The following is a 16456-nucleotide window of genomic DNA, read 5'->3' as shown; positions in this document are numbered from 1 at the left end:
TTTTTTTTGAACTGAAGTGAAACAGCTAATACATTTGAATTAGTGGTAATTTCTGTAAAAATTTTGGCAGAGTGCCCTCTGTATTTTGAATAAAGCAGTTCTTCAAAAACTTGTAAAATGCACTTCAAATATATTTCTCAACCTCAAACTCCAACATTTAATCAACACAATATATTTCTCAACTCAAATCCACAATAATTTTTCAAAGGCTGAGATAAAGAAATACAGTACAAATTTTACAAGCCAAAATAACTCATAATTTATTTTACAACTTCAATGTACATTTTAATTTACAACTGCTCAAAACCAAGAACATTATAAACATACAGTGAACATACATTACAGTACAAAATGCAAAAATGTGGTATACTCAATATACCCGATGATCTCTCGCTGAATGCACTAGTAGCCTAATCTGCTGCCCTGTCCGTCTGTCTACCTGCGACATCAATGAAAAGCTATCGCTGAGATAATGTCTCAGTGGTGCACAACATTAACTAAATATAACTTTAAATCACAAATCATAAGTTATATAAATATTGGATACTTAAACCATAGTTAAATTCAAGACAATGAATGTCATAAAGAATTTAAACTCCATTTCACAATATTACAATAAATCTCAATAATCAAAACATAGTTAAATTCAAAAGACAGTGAATGTCAATAAGAATTTAAACTCCATTTCACAATCTCACAATACATATCAATAAATCACACACAGCTTAATCATGTTCCAAAGTTTAATTCATCCCAAAAGCCGATGGCTAATGAGGTATTCAATTCGTCCCAAAAGCCGATGGCTAATGAGGAATAACATAGCTAGCTAGCAATAATATGAGTACTCATTTTATTCATCCTCAATAGGCACACACCTCAACACTTCAGCCAGAGAGGGAATTCAATTCGTCCCACTAGACAAGCTAGCGAGGAATACAATCAATATACATGATAGTTGTGGTTTCAAACCATTTACAATGCTTTTCAATCAATAAGTATCCATCAAATATCATTCAAACAATTTTTCATAGTTTCAAACCATTTACAATGCTTTTCAAACAATAAGTATCCATTCAAACACATTTCCACAATTTGAAACAATAATATACCAATAGTTATAATTTATTTCAATTGAAAAATTCAAAAGAAATAACTGTTGTGCACAAACCTCTGATAATTGTCTCCTGGTCTTGACTCAGTGTTTTCTTCCCTTTCCCTAAGTTTTTGCTAACTGAGAAACACAATTTGAAGTGTTTCAGTACTCATTTAAATTGTCTCTAATGATAATGCTTGATAATTAATTCACTGAATTCTATTATTTGCTTAGTCAACCTAATATGTCGACCCTTGATGCATTCTAGGTAAATTAAGTTTTAATGTTACTAATATGTCACATTTGTAGCCTTTTAGGGTTGGTACATGTTACCCAATTCATTTCCATGTATTTTGCATTTTATTACAATTTGATGGATTCCGGGATACTAGTTTGACCTAGCCGGACGACCTAGTTCCCTCCGTTTTTGAGTTTTGGTCGAAACTACAAACTTGTAGATCTATGTCTTATTGCATGCGAAGCAAAATTTCAGGTCATTCTGAGTTATGTAGACCAAGTTATGGTCATTTTACTATTGCTGGTGAAAATGCATCAAAATTAGTCACTTTAGGTCATTTTATGTCATTTTAGGTTCGGCCAGTTTTTGGACCCGAACTTGTGCAAGCTGTTTGACTTGCTTATGGTCATTTCTGGGCTTTGGTGTCTTCATAATACTTGTAGATATATGTCTTACTATTCATGGTTAAAATTTCAGGTCAATTGGACCTGTTTTGAGTGAGTTATGGCCTAAACACTAACTGCTGCCCAAATGGTAAATTTTCAGGCCTTAATTGCACTAATTCGGATTTGGTCACTTTTTAAGTTACCTTATAAGCAGAATTTTGGTAAGCCTCCTTCACGAAAGTTGGCACATTTTGTGCCTAGTTTCACCACCAATTGGTCTCATACCAATTGGAGCCACACACATAAGGTTCTAGGTCGAAAACATAAACTGCCCTATTGCATTTTGTTCATTACTCATCAAAGGACACTTTTAACACTTACCAAACTATACATTCATGCCAATTCTGGTTTGTATCATAACCTAAACATAATTCACAACATATTGTTAGTCATTTTGGCAGCTTACAATCACCCTCAATATGCACCATTTAGTAAAGAATTTTTCAAGCGCAAATTACAACAATTCAATCACCTAACCTAGCTCATTTACATGTCCAACCTCACACCATCATGCATATACCCAAGCTGCCATAACAACTATCACAATTCAACATTAATATTCCATAAACCAAACATGAAATAACATCCTTATGGTTCACTAAACCAAGCTGCCGGTTCATACATTACACTCCATTAATTTCCAAGCTTCCAATTTCAAATACACATTCACATATACTAAGTATACATCACCCAAATTAATTCCTACACAGATAAACATTCAATCAACCTTTTAATCTACCATTTACAAGCAAGAATAAATTGTCATCAAGGAGTTTTCATGGCTGCCAAAAATAAACATCTCCCTTAGAATATCAAACTCCAAAATTCTTTCCACAATTCAAGTACCCATAACCTCCTTACAAACTTTAATGAAGCAATAACCAAAAACACAAACTTACCAATTTGGAAATTCTTCAAAACCTTTCCAAAACTTGGTCTTCTTGTTACCTATCTACTGCCCAAGGTGTATGGACAACTTTTAATGAAGGAAAGTGGAAGGAAAGAAGCTTGAATCTCACATGCATGGAGCATTCAAGGTGGACGGCAATGGTGGTCTTCTTTTCACCATTTTTGGCTGAGTTTGGGAGCTTGAAGATGAATTTGAATATGCTGTCCAAATGAAGTGGTAGTGGTCCACTTAAATGAGTTAGTGGAGTACTATGTCAAAATTAACTATTAGTTTAATCTTAACTTTCATTTTCCCACATTTAACTCTCTATTTTTTCTATTTACATTAGGTGCCACTAATTTAATTTTTCATCATATTTTCCAAGTGTAATATCATATATTTTTAATGGACATTTAGGTCAAAAGACAACTTGGGGTGTTAAATGACCACAATGCCCCTGTTCGGGTTGTATTCCCGATTTTTCGGTAACACTGGGTTTTGTCCGTTTTTCGATTTCTCACTTTTCTTTGTACTAATTAATTAATTTTTCTTTGATATTTCTAATGGCATTTATACTTCAATAGACATTTATTTAAGTCCTAAAAATATTTTCCAGGGTTTCCCGCAGTCTAGGGCTAGTCAACGGTCCACGCCGCGACTTCCTAGTGCAGTCACCCATCGCTAGGGTTCTCGGCTCACTTAACTTAGTTACATTTCTTTGCTATTATTTTTCCTTTGTTTTTCTTGTATTTTCTTTTCTTGTATTTCATTATTTTATGTCTCCTCACTCATATCGAAGTGTAGTTCTAGGCATCCTAGCTGTCTGGACAACACTGGTCACCAAAATAGTAGAACGCACTACCGAACTTAGGGGCGTTACAATTCTCCCCCCCTTAAAATAAATTTTATCTCAAAATTTTACCTGGCATTAGTCTCTGAACAGCTATGGGTGCTGTCTCCTCATATCTTCTTCACGTTCCCAAGTAGCTTCTTGGCCTGAATGATGGTTCCACAACACTTTAACCAGGTGTATCTGTTTGTTTCTCAGCTGCTTCACCTCATATGCCAGAATTTCTATGGGTTCTTCCTCATATGAGAGGTCTAGATTTACCTCAATCTCTTCAACTGATAGCACATGAAATGGGTCTGATCTATACCTCATTAACATGGACACATGGAAAACACTGTGTATCCTTACTAACTCCGGAGGTAATGCCAACCGATATGCTAGAGGACCCACTCTTTCCAGAACCTCATATGGTCCGATAAAACGAGGACTCAGTTTCCCCTTTCTGCCAAATCTCATAATCCTCTTCCAAGGAGAAACTTTGAGGAATACCTTATCACCCACTGCATATTCAATATCTCTTCTCTTCAGATCAACATATGACTTCTGACGGTCTGATGCAGCCTTGAGTCTATCTCTGATCAATCTGATCTTTTCCTCTATCTGCTGAACAATTTCTGGCCCAATCATCTTTCTTTCACCTACTTCATCCCAACATAAGGGAGTTCTGCACTTTCTGCCATACAAAGCTTCGTATGGAGGCATCTCAATGCTTGATTGGTAGTTGTTGTTATAAGCAAACTCAATCAAAGGCAAGTGTTTATCCCAACTATCTTCAAACTCAATCATACAAGCCGTAGCATATCCTCCAATATCTGAATTACCCTTTCAGATTGGCCATCTGTCTATGGGTGGAATGCTGTGCTGAAGTTCAATCTAGTTTCTAAGGCTCTCTGAAGACTACCCCAGAATCTAGAAGTGAACCTAGGATCTCTGTCAGATATAATTGATACTGGCACTCTATGCAATTTTACAATTTCATATATGTATAATCTGGCCAATCTTTCCAGGCTATAGTCCATCTGAACTGGCAAAAAGTGAGCAGACTTGGTCAATCTGTCAACTATAACCCATACTGCATCATGACTATTCTGTGTCCTTGGAAGTCCCGTAACAAAATCCATAGTTATCCACTTCCATTTCCACTCTGGTACTGGCAATGGATGTAACAAACCAGCTGGAACTTGATGTTCTGCCTTTACTTGCTGACAAGTTAGGCATTTGGAAACAAATTCAGCTATATCTCTCTTCATACCCATCCACCAGTAATGGTCTTTCAGCCCTCTGCTCATTTTAGTTCCACCAGGGTACATAGCAAAAGGAGATTCATGTGCTTACTTCATAATGATCTGTCTCAATTCAGCATCATTAGGAATGCACATTTTGCCCTATTGTAGCAATTAACCATCATCTTTCATAGAAAATTCAGGTTTTTTGCCCTACTGGACTTCTTTCAGTAGCTTCTGATATTTAACATCACTCTGAGCAGCCATTCTGATCTGATCAATCAACACTGGCTGTACATGCCATGCAACTACTGTCTATCCCTCATCATCAATCTCTAAACTGGCATGCTGTGCTTTCAATTCATATACCATGGACAAAGGAGAAACTCTGAGACTTGCCATAGTCTTGCGACTTAAGGCATCTTTCACCACATTTGCTTTCCCTAGCTGATAGTCTATTAAGCAGTCATAGTCTTTAATGAGTTCTAACCATCTCCTCTGCCTCAAGTTCAATTCCTTCTGGGTGCCCAAATACTTCAAGCTTTTGTGATATGTGTAAATATAGCATTTCTCCCTATGCAAATAGTGTCTCCAGATCTTCAGAGCGAAAACAATAGCTGCTAGCTCCAAATCATGTGTTGGGTAGTTCCTCTCATGCGGTTTCAGCTGGCGTGATGCATAAGCAATGACATTCCGATCTTGCATCAGTACATAGCCTAACCCATTGTGAGAAGCATCACTATAAACTGTGTATTCTTTACCCGGAGTAGGTAAAGTGAGGACTGGAGCTTCAGTCAAACACCTCTTCAACTCATCAAAACTCTGCTGGCATTTATCAGTCCACTGAAATCTTACATCTTTTCGAAGTAGCTTGGTTAGTGGAGAAGATAACATAGAAAACCCTTTCACAAACCGACGGTAATATCCAGCTAAACCTAGAAAACTGCGAATTTCTGTGATATTCCTGGGCGGTATCCAATTAAGGATAGCTTCTACCTTGCTGGAATCTACCTTGATCCCTTCAGCTGACACAACATGTCCCAAAAAGGAGATTTCTTTCAGTCAAAATTCACATTTCGACAATTTGGAGTATAGCTTTTTCTCCCTTAAAGTCTGCAGTACAATCCACAGATGTCTGTCATGCTCCTCTGCATTCCTCGAATATATCAAATATCATCAATAAACACCACCACAAATTGATCGAGATATGGTCTAAAGATAGTGCTCATCAGATCCATAAAAGCAGCTGGAGGATTAGTTAACCCGAATGGCATTACTAGAAACTCATAGAGGCCATACCGAGTTCTGAAAGCAGTTTTTGGAATACTCTACTCTTGCACCTTCAACTGATAATAACCAGATCGCAAATCAATTTTGGAGAATACAGCTACACCCTTCAACTGATCAAACAGATCATCGATGTGAGGCAATGGATATCTGTTCTTTATTGTCACCTTATTCAACTGCCGATAATCAATACATAAGCGGAGGGTGCCATCTTTCTTCTTAACAAACAATACTGGCACTCCCCAAGGTGACACACTAGGGCGGATGAAACCCTTTTCATGTAGTTCTTGCAACTGTGCCTTCAACTCCTTCAACTCCTTCAACTCTACTAGTGCCATTCTGTATGGTGTTATGGAGATTGGATCCACACCAGGCATAACATTAATTTCAAACTGCACTTCTCTTTTCGGAGGTCATCCGGGCAATTCATCAGGAAACACATCTGGAAAGTCACATACAGTGGGGATGTCCTTCAGAGCTGGACTATCCACTTGGGTGTCTATCACATGTGCCAAGTACGCCTCACACCCTTTCCTAATCATTTTTCTAGCCAGTGCAGCTGAAATGATGTTTGAATGCAATAACTGCCTCTCCCCATGTATTACTACATCACCATACTGAGGAAGACCAAAAGTGACTGTCTTCAGTCTACAATCAATCATTGCATGATGCCTGGCTAACCAATCCATGCCCAAGATAATGTCATAATCTCTGAAGGGCATTTCAATCAAATCAGACAGAAAAGTGTATCCTTGGATCACCAAAGGATAATCCCTATACATTCTATTAACCCTGACCTCCTGTCCTAATGGACTTGTTACTAGCACCTCAAAGTCCATTTTTGTACATGGAATAGCAATGCAATCAATGATGCTAGCACTCATATAAGAATGGGTAGAACCCATATCAAATAACACAAACACATCTTGATTAAAAGTTGAGAAGGTACCAGCCACAACATCAGATGTCTCGGCCTCTTTTCTCTGTCTCATTGCATAGATTCTGACTGGAGCACTGTTTTGCTCTGATTGTTTCACTATGCCTTGGCTGCCTACTGGGCTACCTCTACCCCTGCCTCTACCTCTGCTAGGTGGTTGTGAACTTCTGGTGACCGGGCTCTGAACTGACCCTTCTACAGTAGTAGGAGCTGGTCCAACTCTGTGACTACTGGTGCAGTCCTTGGCAAAGTGTCCTGTGCCTCCACAGTTATAACAGGCTCTAATAGCCTTATAGCATATCCCACCATGATTTCTCCCACAAGTTTCACATTGGCGGGGACGGTAGGAACCTCTGGTACTCTGCTGACCAAATAGAGGAGGTTTTTGTCCTGAATATCTGCCCCTACCAGACTTCTTGCCACCTCTGTTGTGTCCCCCATGGTTTTTCCTCATTCCAGTAGGACCACTGGGACTCTGTTCTACTGATTTTCCCTCTTTCTCTATCTTCTCTGATTTCTTTTTCTCAGGAGCTGCTTCAGATTCAATTCTCTCTAACTCTAGGGCTTGAGAAATAAGTTCAGAGAAGTTAGTGTGTTTGAATCCGACTACTTGTAATCTGATACTGGGCTTCAAGCCGGTTCCAAACCTCTTACATCTCTCCCTGCTGGTAGACAGTAGACTTACTGCATAATGGCTCAGGCGAGAAAATTCCCTTTCATATTCAGCCACTGATCTACTCCCCTGTTTCAGACATAGGAACTCTTGTAGCTTCTGGTCTACATAAGCATTAGGGACATATTTTTGTCTGAATTCCCTGAGAAAGTCATTTCATGTTAGCATTGCAGGTTCTACTAGACTGTGGGGAATGGTTTTCCACAGTCATAAGCATCCCCCTGTAGCAAAGAAACTGAATATTCAAATCTGAGCTCCTCTGTGCAATGCAGTTTCTTGAATACCCTATCCATCCTCTCTAACCACTGTTCTGCCTCTAGAGGATCTACTGTCCCCTTGAACTCTGTAGCCCCATATTTCATCAATTTGTCATACTGTCTAGCAGAAGACTATGGTTATACCAATCGTGTCCAGATTGGGACTTGAGTAGGCACATTACCGACCATTTGTTGAAACATTGCGACCATCTCTTGAGTGAATCGAGCAGAAACTGCAGATCATGCGGGTGTCTTGCTAAACCACTGACATTGTGTAGGGCTGGGGCATCCCCTTGCACCTCAGCCTCTATCGATTGATCGACTGAACGATCACCCTCTTCCATAGCCAATGTGAGGATCTTAGACCTCCTGAACAAATAACACAAGGAGATTTCCTCCCGTTAGTGCATATTTATAATGTAATGTATTGTATGTATCAAACAATGATATTGAATAGCTGTACTATGAAGAAAGAATATTCAAGTAATAGGTGAAAACAGAATTTAAAAAAACTAGCTCTGATACCACTAAAACATGTCACACCCTACCCCTCTGTAAGGCATAACATGATCCCGTAGTATACCTAATGAATTACTCACTTCATCTACTGATAACCCATTAAATACACTACCAGGGATTTTAAAATTTTTCTTACTTCTTTTTACAGTGGTGAGCACTATTTACAGGTGTTAAAAATTTTTTTGAACTGAAGTGAAACAGCTAATACATTTTAATTAGTGGTAATTTCTATAAAAATTTTGGCAGAGTGCCCTCTGTATTTTGAATAAAACAGTTCTTCAAAAAGCTGTAAAATGCACTTCAAATATATTTCTCAACCTCAAACTCCAACATTTAATCAACACAATCTATTTCTCAACTCAAATCCATAATAATTTTTTAAAGGCTGAGATAAAGAAATACAGTACAAATTTTACAAGCCAAAATAACTCATAATTTATTTTACAACTTCAATGTACATTTTAATTTACAAATGCTCAAAACCAAGAACATTATATACATACAGTGAACATACATTACAGTATAAAATGCAAAAATGTGGTATACTCAATATACCCGATGATCTCTCACTGAATGCACTAGCAGCCTAATCACGCTCTATCCGTCTGTCTACTGCGACAAAGATTGAAAGCTATCATTTGAGACAATGTCTCAGTGGTGCACAACATTAACCAAATACAACTTTAAATCACAAATCATAAGTTATATAAATATTGGATACTTAAACCATAGTTAAATTCAAGACAATGAATGTCATAAAGAATTTAAACTCCATTTCACAATATTACAATAAATCTCAATAATCAAAACATAGTTAAAATCAAAAGACAGTGAATGTCAATAAGAATTTAAACTCCATTTCACAATCTCACAATACATATCAATAAATTACACACAGCTTAATCATGTTCCAAAGTTCAATTCATCCCAAAAACCAATGGCTAATGAGGTATTCAATTCGTCCGAAAAGCCGATGGCTAATGAGGAATAACATAGCTAGCTAGCAATAATATGAGTACTCATTCTATTCGTCCTCAACAGGCACACACCTCAACACTTCAGCCAAAGAGGGAATTCAATTCGTCCCACTAGACAAGCTAGCGAGGAATACAATCAATATACATGATAGCTGTGGTTTCAAACCATTTACAATGCTTTTCAATCAATAAGTATCCATCAAATATCATTCAAACAATTTTTCACAGTTTCAAACCATTTACAATGCTTTTCAAACAATAAGTATCCATTCAAACACATTTCCACAATTTGAAACAATAATATACCAATAGTCATAATTTATTTCAATTGAAAAATTCAAAAGAAATAACTATTGTGCACAAACCTCTGATAATTGTCTCCTGGTCTTGATTCAGTGTTTTCTTCCCTTTCCCTGAGTTTTTGCTAACTGAGAAACACAATTTGAAGTGTTTCAGTACTCATTTAAATTGTTTCTAATGATAATGCTTGATAATTAATTCACTGAATTCTATTATTTGCTTAGTCAACCTAATATGTCGACCCTTAATGCATTCTAGGTAAATTAGGTTTTAATGTTACTAATATGTCACATTTGTAGCCTTTTAGGGTTGGTACATGTTACCCAATTCATTTCCATGTATTTTGCATTTTATTACAATTTGCTGGATTCCGGGATACTAGTTTGACCTAGCCGGACGACCTAGTTCCCTCAGTTTTTGAGTTTTGGTCGAAACTAAAAACTTGTAGATCTATGTCTTATTGCAAGCAGGGCAAAATTTCAGGTCATTCTGAGTTATGTAGACCAAGTTATGGTCATTTTACTATTGTTGGTGAAAATGCATCAAAATTGGTCACTTTAGGTCATTTTAGGTTCGGCCAGTTTTTGGACCCGAACTTGTGCAAGCTGTTTGACTTGCTTATGGTCATTTATGGGCTTTGGTGTCTTCATAATACTTGTAGATATATGTCTTACTATTCATGATTAAAATTTCAGGTCAATTGGACCTGTTTTGAGTGAGTTATGGCCTAAACACTAACTGCTGCCCAAATGGTAAATTTTCAGGCCTTAATTGCACTAAATCGGATTTGATCACTTTTCAAGTTACCTTACAAGCAGAATTTTGGTAAGCTTCCTTCATGAAAGTTGGCACATTTTGTGCCTAGTTTCACCTCCAATTGGTCTCATACCAATTGGAGCCACACACATAAGATTCTAGGTCCAAAACATAAACTGCCCTATTGCATTTTGTTCATTACTCATCAAAGGACACTTTTAACACTTACCAAACTACACATTCATGCCAATTCTGGTTTGTACCGTAACCTAAACATGATTCACAACATATTGTTAGTCATTTTGGCAGCTTACAATCACCCTCAATATGCACCATTTAGTACATAATTTTTCAAGCGCAAATTACAACAATTCAATCACCTAACCTAGCTCATTTACATGTCCAACCTCACACCATCATGCATATACCCAAGCTGCCATAACAACTATCACAATTCAACATTAATATTCCATAAACCAAACATGAAATAACATCCTTATGGTTCACCAAACCAAGCTGCCGATTCATACATTACACTCCATTAATTTCCAAGCTTCCAATTTTAAATACACATTCACATATACTAAGTATACATCACCCAAATTAATTCCTACACACATAAACATTTAATCAACCTTTTAATCTACCATTTACAAGCAAGAATAAACTATCATCAAGGAGTTTCCATGGCTGCCAAAAATAAACATCTCCCTTAGAACATCAAACTCCAAAATTTTTTCCACAATTCAAGTACCCATAACCTCCTTACAAACTTTAATGAAGCAATAACCAAAAACACAAACTTACCACTTTGGAAATTCTTCAAAACCTCTCCAAAACTTGGTCTTCTTGTTGCCTATCTACTGCCCAAGGTGTATGGACAACTTTTAATGAAGGAAAGTGGAAGGAAAGAAGCTTGAATCTCACATGCATGGAGCATTCAAGGTGGATGGCAATGGTGGTCTTCTTTTCACCATTTTCGGCTGAGTTTGGGATCTTGAAGATGAAGTTGAATATGGTGTCCAAATGAAGTAGTAGTGGTCCACTTAAATGAGTTAGTGGAGCACTATGTCAAAATTAGTTATTAGTTTAATCTTAACTTTCATTTTCCCACATTTAACTCTCTATTTTTGCTATTTACATTAGGTACCACTAATTTAATTTTTCATTATATTTTCCAAGTATAATATCATGTATTTTTAATGGAAATTTAGGTCAAAAGACAGCTCGGGGTGTCAAATGACCACAATGCCCCTGTTCGGGTTGTATTCTCGATTTTTTGGTAACACCGGGTTTTGTTCGTTTTTCGATTTCTCACTTTTCTTTTGTACTAATTAATTAATTTTTATTTGATATTTCTAATGGCATTTATACTTCAATAGACATTTATTTAAGTCCTAAAAATATTTTCCAGGGTTCCCCGCGATCTAGGGCTAGTCAACGGTCCACGCCGCGACTTCCCGGTGCGGTCACCCATCGCTAGGGTTCTCGGCTCACTTAACTTGGTTACATTTCTTTGCTATTATTTTTCCTTTGTTTTTCTTGTATTTTATTTTCTTGTATTTTATTATTTTATGTCTCCTCACTCAAATCGAAGTATAGTTCTAGGCATCCTAGCTGTCCGGACAACACTGGTCACCGAAATAGTAGAACGCACTACCGAACTTAGGGGCGTTACACCTAATGAACTCCTTACTCAAATATGATAAAAAAAAAGGGGTTATAGCACTAACCTTAGTTGTGAACTAGTTGCTCCCCCCCCTACCCCGGCACGGGTGGCCCCCCCTTTTTCCTTTAAATCTCTACCAAACCCTTTAAGGAGTTAGGGTTCTTCAGGCTTGATTCACCTAGTCTCTTACTCCCTTTGCTTAAGCTTCCAAAAATGGGTTGATCTAGGTTTTTTCTTGGGATTCCCTCTTCTAATTTTGAGAGAAAATTGCTATTGTAAATAAAAAAAAGAAAGGAAGAAGAAGACGAGAATGGCCGGCTGAAAATGGGAGAAGAAGATAAAGATGCTTTTATTAGCTTTTAACCATTAGTCTTCACCCTTTGCCCATTGGTCCATGAGGTGTTTTTTGTTATTTCTAATCTTTCTCCTCAACTTTATAATTTATTCAAATTAGTCCTCCAATCTTTTGTTTGTCCCTTAACTTAATAACTAATTCAATTTAGTCCTCTAACCTTTGGTGGCCAGATTCCTAGGTATGCATGAAGGCAATTTCATACACAAATAAATTTTGAAATTTATACGAATATCTTTTAGGGTAAATTGAGGATATCACACTATATATACCTAAGAGTATTGTCATAGAGGGAAGGTAAGGATGAAGAAAAGGTTTACCTACTAAAAGTGAAGTAGCTCCATTATTAAAATTCTAAAAAGTTGTTCTGTAGCTAGAGAAGTAAAAGTAGTTTAGCCGCTAAAGTTTTAAAAAGTTATTCTACATTTTGAGATGAAAAGTAGCTTTGCTATTAAAGTTCTAAAAAGTCATTCTGTAGCTAGAGGAGTAAAAGTAGCTTTACTACTAAAGTTCTTAAAAAGACATTCTACATCTAGACATGTAAAAGTAGCTCAGCTACTAGAATTTTAAAAAGCTATTTTGTGGCGATAGATATAAAAGTGGCTTTATTACTAAAGTTTTGAAAAGTTATCTTGCAGCTAGAGACGTAAAAGTAGTCATGCTAATAGAGTTTTGCAAAAATCCAATTCTAAGAATATAGAGCCAAGTGTTGTTTCTAAATGTTTTCCCTCCGCTCTTTGGTGTATTTAAGGGCTTATGGACAATAATTTAATAAATAAGAAGATAATAAGAAGAAGAGAAAGAAACTCAATTAAGTTAGAAAGAAGTAAATGAATTCCTGTAGTGATACTAAACCATACGTAATACATTAGAGAGATGAATTTGGTAGAATGAAGGTGTTAATTCTGTGAATAGTATTATTTGATACAGGGAATTTTTTTGTCCTAAAAGTCATTGCCTAATCTTGGATAATAGAAAAGTCTTGCATATTATATTTATTATTTGCTATGCAAAATCCCGCAAATGCACAGATTGTGACAAGTAATAGAGTGATGAGTATGTATTGTTCTTGTGAGGATCATGTTTGAGTATGAAACTACACAATAATTGTAATTATCTAGACTATCAATGTGACATCTTCATATTAGAAAGTCTGTATATTCTATTATTTCGATGATTAACGTCTGTTCGGACAGTCAGAATATCTAGAACTAGACTTAAACTAGAGTGAGGAGTCATAAATAACCTAAATAATAACAAGAAAAATTAAGGAAAAATTAAAAGAAAAGAAATGGAGATAGGTTAAATGAGCCAAAGCTCCGGCGATGGGTAACCTTAACAGGAAGTGACTGTGAAGACAGTTGGCAACCCTAGACCATGAAAAACCCTGTGAAATAATTATTTAGGACTTAATTAAAGGAATTTCTATGAATTTATAAGTCAAGAAAATGAAAAGAAATAAGCACAAAGCAAGAGAAGATAAGGAGTTATCGGGTATTATGGAAGAGACGGACATAAACTCAGTAAGAGTAAAATTTGATTAATTAAATTTAAAGGTCCAATATTGACAAAAAATGAGGGTTATTAATTTAATGAAACTATATTAATTTAATTAATCAAAATTATGAAAATTAAATATAATTATTAAAAAGTCAAAATTTAATGATTATAAACTTCAAAATAATTACAAAATTACCATTACACTCATTTACAAATTTGCCATTGAATAGTTAATTAATATATATATCAATTATTGAGGCAAAATTTCATCTTCTTCGTTTTCCCATTCCCGTCCACTTACTCTCTCTCTCTTTCTCATCTTTCTCAAATTCTCCATTAACACACCAAAACCAAGCTTTGAAACTTTGATTTTCACCCATAATTCCTTTAGAAAACCTAAAGAAAACCCTAAACTAAAGCCTAATTAATAGAGAGTACTTAAGAAAACCAAAAGAAATTAAGAGTTTGGGGTCAGAGAAATTTTAGCCAAGGTGGTTCCATGAGGGGAGTGAAGATTTGGTTGAATTGAAGGTTGATTTAGGCTAAGAAGAGCTTGAAGACAAGGTTAGTGCTAACAATCCCTATCAATTTTGAAGTTTTATGAATTTTTATTAGGGTTTGCTATAATTAGGAATTTTCTTATTTATGCCCTAAGAGATGTAATTGAATGTTTATTATAACTCTTGTATGTGTTAATTATTTGAGTATGTTGAGAAGACATCAAATTGATTGATGGAAAGTGAATTAATGTAGTGAACTTAATTCTGGATGCTTGAGTCCAGTATGGTTAATTGGCCATAAATTGAGCTATATTACTCCAATTGGTGTGAAACTAATTGGAGATGAAATTTAGGACATAAAGCTACATTTTTCGTGCAGAGACCTTGCCCAAAAACTAAACCTAACCTGACCCAAAATTTACCTAAATCTGAGTAACCAAAATCTGGACTGGGAAAAATGACCATATGAATAGTGATTGTTCAAATGGCCATAACTTTGTGTAGAGAGATCCTAATGACCTGATTCTTGAACCCATGGAAAGCTTAGAGATAGTAGAACAACTTTCATGAAGAATAAAAAATCAAATTCTGATCATAACCCAATCAAATTGCTAACCAAATTTATCTCATTAAAATTGCTAGAACCAAAACTGTCTAGAAATTATGGACTTGGACCTACCCGACCAGTTTTGGCAAAAATGCCATAACTTAGTCTAAAAAATGAAAAATGCAGTGAAACTAAAGCCAAATTCTTTATAAGACCCAGAACAAAAAATTTGGTATTTTGACCAAAACCCAGAACCTAATGAAACTTAGGAAAATTGCTAAGACAAGTTACTATTCCAAATCCTGAGATTGAACCAAATAGACACTTGACCCAGAATAGTATTTAGATCATATCTCCCATAGAAAACTTCAAATGGAATGAGCCAAATTGTTCTGGAAACCTAAGAAACAGAATTTCAACTTTGATTTAGGAACCTTCCTCTAATTTTGAGTGCAAGTACCCTAAAATGGGAACCAAAGTTGTTGACCTGAACTTGAAATCCTGAAGGTATAGGGTTTAGGAGTCCACGTCAGTTAATTGGCTATAACTTACTCTCCATAACTAGAAAAATTATGATTTTTGAACCTGAGTAATCCTAAGACATAGGGTAACAACTCATATGAAGGATATTAGATCTAAAAATGATTGTAGCATGCCTAAATAATTAGACAAAATTGGACTCTAGAATCTATTTAGTTCTAGAACCAGAAAGAGTCAATGAATCAGTTGTTGTAAATTGACCATAGCTTGAGCTACAAAACTTCAAATGGAGTGATTCAAAAAGGGAATTAAAGTAGAGACATTAAGGAACAATTTGATGCAGAAAATTTAGCCAAAATTTCACTGTAGATTGGTCCAATGGAATAGTAAACAAAGGTGACAATATCTGAAATTTTGGAAATAATCCTAGGAAGCCTTGAATTGCAATTGGCAACTAGTGCCAACAAATTTAAAATCCAAAATGTGGTATAATTATGTGTTTAGAATTTGTATACCTAATATTTATGAAATAGTAAAAAATTAATGTGAATAGAACGAAGGAATAGAACGACTCCTTTGCCTTACTAAAAGGATAAAGGCAAAGGACCAAAACCTAAATTGCTAATGGTACCCCACTTAAATGATTTAATGTATACTTAAATTATGTGAATAGGTAGTTAGGATTTGTATTCTCATCACAAATAGAACTTAGGAGGCAGTGCCAACATAACTTGAAATATGAGTTGTAATCACCATAAATGAATTGTTGAATGTGTAAATGATGTGAAAATGTCACTTGGGACTTATGTTCCCATTATGAGTAAAAATGAGAATGTTTAAACCTGAAGGACATGTGAAATAGTATGATAAATTAGATAAGAGATTGAAAATGTTAAATATATGAGGTGATTAGTAAATTATGATTCATATGAATGAAATCCATGAAAATATGTATTATGTGAA

The sequence above is a fragment of the Hevea brasiliensis genome, chromosome 6 (genome assembly GCF_030052815.1).
Source record: "Hevea brasiliensis isolate MT/VB/25A 57/8 chromosome 6, ASM3005281v1, whole genome shotgun sequence".
NCBI classification, from domain to species: Eukaryota; Viridiplantae; Streptophyta; class Magnoliopsida; order Malpighiales; family Euphorbiaceae; genus Hevea; species Hevea brasiliensis.
This window is presented reverse-complemented; position numbering follows the sequence as displayed.